Source organism: Apis dorsata, unplaced genomic scaffold (assembly GCF_000469605.1).
Source record: "Apis dorsata unplaced genomic scaffold, Apis dorsata 1.3 scaffold_196, whole genome shotgun sequence".
NCBI lineage: Eukaryota > Metazoa > Arthropoda > Insecta > Hymenoptera > Apidae > Apis > Apis dorsata.
The window spans coordinates 190,295-196,991 of record NW_006263480.1 but is presented as its reverse complement, the minus strand read 5'-3'; the positions used below and the strand labels follow the sequence as shown (position 1 = coordinate 196,991).

Below are 6,697 nucleotides of genomic sequence, written 5' to 3'. Positions count from 1 at the left end.
ACGATACCGAAAAAAAAAAAAAAAAAAGAAAAAAAAAAAAGAAACTAACGTTATCATCGATTAACATTCCTTCGTATTAAAAAAATAAGCGTGTTCACTTTAATGAATTTTTTGGTCGGTTGGAAAAGATTTCTTCTTCAATTCGAAGCTTATCTAATTTCGATTCTGATATTGGTTAAAAAAGTGCTGAAAAAAAATTTCTTTCTGTCACGAAAAGGGATTGGCTCCACTTTTTAGTTATTGGGATAACGATGGCGTGAGGAACTCGATTAAGAGTTCTTGTTACTTAAGAATTACAGTGGTTGCAGTTTATGTGGCAGAGAATTTACAATTTTTGAGATATTATTAAAATTGTTGTTTATTATTACATTGAATTTTTGTATATATATGTGTGTATGTTTGTACATTTATTTAATTGTGTTATACTGTTATTGTAAATACATAGTAGTAACCAATACTTAAAATGGGTAAAGTAGTACATCCAGTCATTAATTATTGCAATAATTTTTTTTACAATATGGAAAATATTGGCTAAAAATATAATTTCTTTTAAGAAACATTAATTAATTAAAAGTTAATGAAATAAAGATTTTATTGCAATATGATCAACTTTTCATAAATCTTAAGATAAAATTAAATCTCAAAAAGAATGAAAAATTTTGAAATTGTCACATGTTCGTTAAATATGCATATTTTTATATTGTTAAAAATAAGAATAAAATATATACAACTGATTAAAATAGATCCATTTTTGAGTTAATTGTAACAAATTAAAAAAGAAGTGAGACTAAAATCGTTTCAGACTAAAATTCTCACGAGTTATTTCTTTTAAAAATATTGAGAATGACATTTAAAAACTGCAAAAAGTCTGCTTGGAAAAAATTTGGTGATAGCAAAAATCCTTAACTCTCAATTTCTAAAAAGAATCCAAGGCTACGTTTCACAGAAAGGAAGGAAGGAAGGAGTAGCAAAAATAAAATGAAAGAATGCAGGAAAAGATAATTAAGCGAATGCATGGTATCGAAAATGTGTTCCTTATTAATCTTTCTATTGACAAGCGTGGCGCATAGGAAAATTTTATTCAGAGGGAATTTCTGGGAATAACGATAACGCGATACACAGCTATAAAATATGCAGACATAAATATGCGTGGTGACATAATATTCTACTGATATTGCAGGTTATAGTATAGTATATGAATATAAATCTCGAACACGACACTATTAGCGAGCATCCTTTTATAATACTTGACGTCCCCATGTAGTAGCGCGGCGAGCAATTTTGAAAATATCGATATCGATGTAAATATTGGAATTCTCTCTTCTTTGATGGAATAAGAAAGGGAAAAAAGAGAGAAAAAGAGATATATATGTAAGAAAAAGCGAGAGACGAGAAAATTGGGAGAACAGGAAAAGTTTAAGGATAATAGGATTATCGGAGAGGATAGAGGATGAATAGGGAGTGAAAGAGAAGAAAGAGATAAAAAGAATGGACAGGAGTAGAGGGAACATAATAAAAGGGATATGAAAGGAGAAGAAAGAAAAGCGTAAAAATAAATAATCGTAAAAAATTGCTAAAAAGGATTAGCGAGAGAGTAAAAATAAAAGAGATAAGCAATTAAGTAGAAAATAAAGAGGGCATTGTTGAAGAAGTAACGAGTAAAAAGGACAGATTAATTTTTAAAAAATCAGAAAAGACCACATAATGGTCTTGATCTTGCGAGGAATTAAGTTTTATACGTGTGAATATATGTATTTATGTATGTGTATTACATATAAAGTTAATATACATGTGGGATATTTTTGGGTAGATTCTAGAGGCAAAAATAAAACAAAATGTACACAAAAAAGGTATTGAAATTTACTCATTAAATTATTAAGCAATTTAAATTTGCGTTAAATGAAAATGAAATGTAGAGTGAAATAGTTTTAAATTGATCCATTTCATTCTATTTTTTCATTTCGCTTCATCTAATAGAAACTTAAATTACTCGTAAATCAATAAAAAAACCGTAAAATTTTTTATTCCGCAAGTATTAAAATTGACATCCTGTATAATTATTACTTTTACACAAAGTGTTCCCTACTTTTTCAACTAAAATGCAGGATCATAATCTACAAGTGAAAATAAGAAAAAGAAGAAGAAGAAGCTTCGAAGTGTAATATTTTCCGTATTCGAACAAATTTAATAACCTATGATATTTCATTTACATTTTCCAAATTTAAAAGATAAAGATCGGAAGATAAAACATATGAACCACACGAAAAGAAATTATTTTTCAAATTCTGATTCAAATTCTCGTAAAAAAATTTGGAAACGAATCACGAATTCGAAAGATTCGCGGCAAAAGTGGGGCACACAAGTTGATCGCGCAGTAGCGAATGTCGAAAATCGAAGAGGCGCATTTCGATAACAACTCTATCGATACCGCCATCTATCGATGATATTGACGCACGAGCCACTGTCGAGGATTATTCGACGTTACATTATTAGACAGCTTATTCCGCCACGGAATTACAAATCCTCTTCCACGCCACGGGATAACAAACTTGACGAAATAATCCGCGCGTATAAGGTGTCATGGAAAAAATGAGCCTCCGCTGCTGTTGGATTGATGCCAACCGCGCTTATTAGTATATCTGGACTCGTCCCGTTTTAATTTCGAAGTTGATACAACCGGTGAAATTTGAAGTTGACTAATATTGCGATAAGCGCTTTTCTCGACGTGTAAATGCACGTATATGTTCGCATCTGTTTGATGAATAATATTCCACAAAAAAAAAGAAATAAAAAATATATGTTTCAAATACTATTTATAATATTTTAGACTTTCTGTTTGGTTAAAATAGTATTTTAAATCACAGAAACAGAAATAACGAATCTATTTCATAAATATACAAATAGTTGGAATATTTTTGAATAGATAGAAATAAAATGTATACAATTAGGAATTAGTTAAAAGAACAAGTGATTTTTTTTTATATGCTTTTTATAATATTTTAAAGATACTTTCATTCAAAATAAATGTGTAAAATAAATAATCCTCATATACTATTTAACTAAAATAAAAATGAAATCAATATCTTCATTAGATTTTGAGAAAATAACTAGAAACATATATTATATTTTATACATTCTTTCATATTGAAGTATATAAAATATACTCAATATATACATATATACACATTTAAATTTTTATTTTTATTTTTCATTTTGAAATTTATATCTCTTATTTATTATATTTGGAAATATTTCAATTTTTAATATTTTGTCTCCAATTATTTCAAATTTTCTTGAACTCTGTCTTGAGTCGATGTACTACATAAAGAGTCTTAGAAAGAAACGGAGATAATTCTACGGTTTAATTACTAAACCATCGATTATAGTCGATATAATCTCTATAAAAAGCCGCAGTTACTGACGATGGTGTCAAATTAATAGGTAGCAGTATCTATTTAAGAACCGTTGGTGGCAAATAAATTTTAACGACGTCAGCCATTAACATTTTAATGAACGATACTTTATTAATTTTTCTAAAATTTTATTACACTGCTATTTATAACGATGATTTGAAAATAGAAAAAAAAATCGTGTTATTAATTTCTATCTCTCGAATCCTTCGAGGCATATAAGTCTCTAGACATTTAAAATTAAATGAAATTTGTAAAATATTAAAAAGAGAAATTTTTAAACGAGCATTATCAAGACAAATATTGTGATCGATACTTGTAGTGTTCAAGTTTATTCAGCAATAATTTTTTTTCTTTGGTACATATAGGAAAAAAGTAATAAAAAAAAGTTATAATTGTCATAACAAGTTATGACAAATTTTTAATTATTTTACTCTCCCTCGCTCTGTCTGTTACTTTCAACGTCTACCTGTCTAATTTATTCTTTTCTTTTTACTCGTACATGACATATAATTGAATATTTATATATATTCGCATATTTATCAGAGAAATCGACATGTTAAAAGCTACATTTTTCAAAGATGACATCTCGAGAGGGAATTTATGCTCTCGGATAGCAATAACGTTACACGTGCACGATGTTGCACTTTTCTCCAAGAATAATTTTCCTGTCTTGAAATTCCTTGCGCGTTATCGTGTATGTAGGTATATATACGTACATATGTATGCGTATAGATGCATTTTTCCGTTAAACCCTACATATCTGCCTCGTGCCTCCGCGTTCCATGAATTCCATCGTGGTTTCTATTTTTTCCAATCATCGATTCTTTCTTACGTTTCTTGCCATTTCGCTTTCAATTTCTTTTCCCGTATTTTTTAAATTTTTTTTCTGCATTCCCTCTCCCCTCTCTCCTCTCGTGTTTTATTCCAATCATTTTCAATGCGAAATCTCAATGAAAGTAGCACTTCTGGACGAAATTATCTCTTTCATTACATTTCATTATTTGTTACTTAGAAAAATATTTTTTAGAGAATTTTCTTTATAAATATAAAAAAAATTGTTATCTTTTATTCATTTATGAATAAATCTAAAGTGACAGGCAATTTTTATTATTAAATTCATTATTAAAAATATACACGAAAATATACAAGAAATTTAACAATAAAATAATAAAAATATTATTATTATTTAATTAAAATTTGGATAAATTAATCCGAAAATCATCATTTTACAGCGTAGCCGAAGCTTTTTGTGACAATGATCAATCAATTATAAATCTACTTTCAGTTAATTATTCTTAGGAAATAAATGAAATCAAAAAAGGGAATGAGAAACAATAAAACGAGAAATTTTATTTGGTTTGAAACGTGGCAACGCTTACATGCGTTAAAGATTTCCGATTAAACGCTTAATTAATCCGCTTGTTTCCGGCCGTGCACAGAGGGCCGACCTCATTATCTACAAATCTATCTCGAATGGTAAATTAATTGTTGCTAGCTCTCGAGCAGTTTGGTCGAGGGGCAGATTCGTGTTTCCAACTTCCAATCAGCCACTATTCTGCGTGCCGTTTTGTTTCTCGTCGCTACTTGACGCCTGCCGAGGATACGCTTCCCAAACTCGAGGCCAAGATGAAAATAAAATCGTCCAAGTTTTTGAAAGTGTATAATTTCACGAGGGATCCTCTTCGTTCCTTTTTCGAAATTACGAAACACGATTTAGAAATTTAGAGTAAAGGGAAACGATATGGTGTGACGTGGCAATAATTTAACATAACCTAACTTTTTCGAAATGATTCGAAAAGAGAGGAGATTTTGACGTTTTGACGTAAAAAATATTGTATTTGTATTTTGAATAAAATCTAATTTCAAAGAAATTTAAGGAATTTTAAGGATTTTTGCAAGATTAGGTTTCTAATTTTTAATTAAAGATGTGTGAAATTTCGGGTGATTTTGAAGAATAAAAAGGAGATAGGATACTTTGATTAAAGAGGATAGTATTATAGTTCATATCTATATTTTCAATCTATATATTAAACAAAATTCTTTAATATTTAAAATTATGTTTTCTAATTATTGAAAAATAAAATACATTAACAATGTATTAAATGACGAATCATTTGATTAAACTAATTATCGTATAATCTTATAAAATGCGTATGTTATCGTTAATTACTTAACAATAAATAAGATCAGAAATTTTATTTTATATAATTTTATTTTTTTTTTTTGAATCGCTCGAGATAAATCATGCTCGTGGGATAAAGAAGAATTGTGATAAATTTTTATCATTTCACATTTTTTTTTTCCCCTCGCATTTAATATCTACACCGATTTTCCTCGCATATCTGGACCAGTATCCATTCTCCAAATGGAAGTATATTGTTCATTCTCGCGGCAATTCCATTATGTAGTCGAAAGAGTAACTTGATTTTTGTAAAGCTGGCACCAAACTGGGACACGGTCTTTCGATTCGACTTTGTGTTAACGTTGAAATTAATAGAATTCGTTAAAAGCCGTTGAAAGCTTTTCGATATAGGACAACAATGTCAGAAAACGTTAGTATTATTACGTTAGTATTATAGTCTTTGCGAAATTTTTTCACGGAGGAAAGGGAAATAAAAAGAAGGAAAAAAGAGAAAGAAAATAAAAGCTTGCCACGAACGATCGATTGCTCGATCATTAATTACAATTAACATGCATTATATTATAACTTGTCTTATATAGTCAAAATATTCGTTCATATTTTTTTTTATTAATTCCACAATTAAGAAACAAAGATTGATTATATATCTTCTAATATATTATATAAATTTATGATCGAATTGATTAATTGTTCTCAAAAGTATATAAAATAATTATTCTGAGAACTCGATTTACGAATAACATCAGAAAATAATAATAATAATAATATTTCCATTGGACATTAGATTCCGACATTATTCGAATAATCGGTAAATTTTCCATGGCATACTTGAAAAAACTTTTCAAAAATTATCCTCGAGTGGATACGCACACTTTGAGAACGATCGTTACGAAAAAAGATCGCCGCGCAACATTAACGTCCCATAATCTCCGAACATTCTCGCAATTTTTCATTCTTTTCTTTTTTAATCCACGATTCAAAAAAATTCAAACTGATCTGTCACGAGTGAAACGGGAGGATCGAGTTGTCGAGTAACTCGACGCTAGTTGGAGAGGGCTTGCCGGCCCTCGAAATGCTCAATTTCCATGGAAATGGCAGCGAAACACCAGCTTCTCGCAGCATTTTTCCCCTTCTCCTCTCTCCT

At 29.2% G+C, this 6,697-nt stretch overlaps 1 protein-coding gene across 6 annotated transcripts in view; it reads left to right on the top strand.

The window, feature by feature from the left end:
* LOC102670708 overlaps window positions 1–6,697 on the top strand; it is a 132,134-nt gene that overhangs the window by 15,244 nt on the left and 110,193 nt on the right. The gene's annotated exons all lie outside the window — the stretch shown is intronic.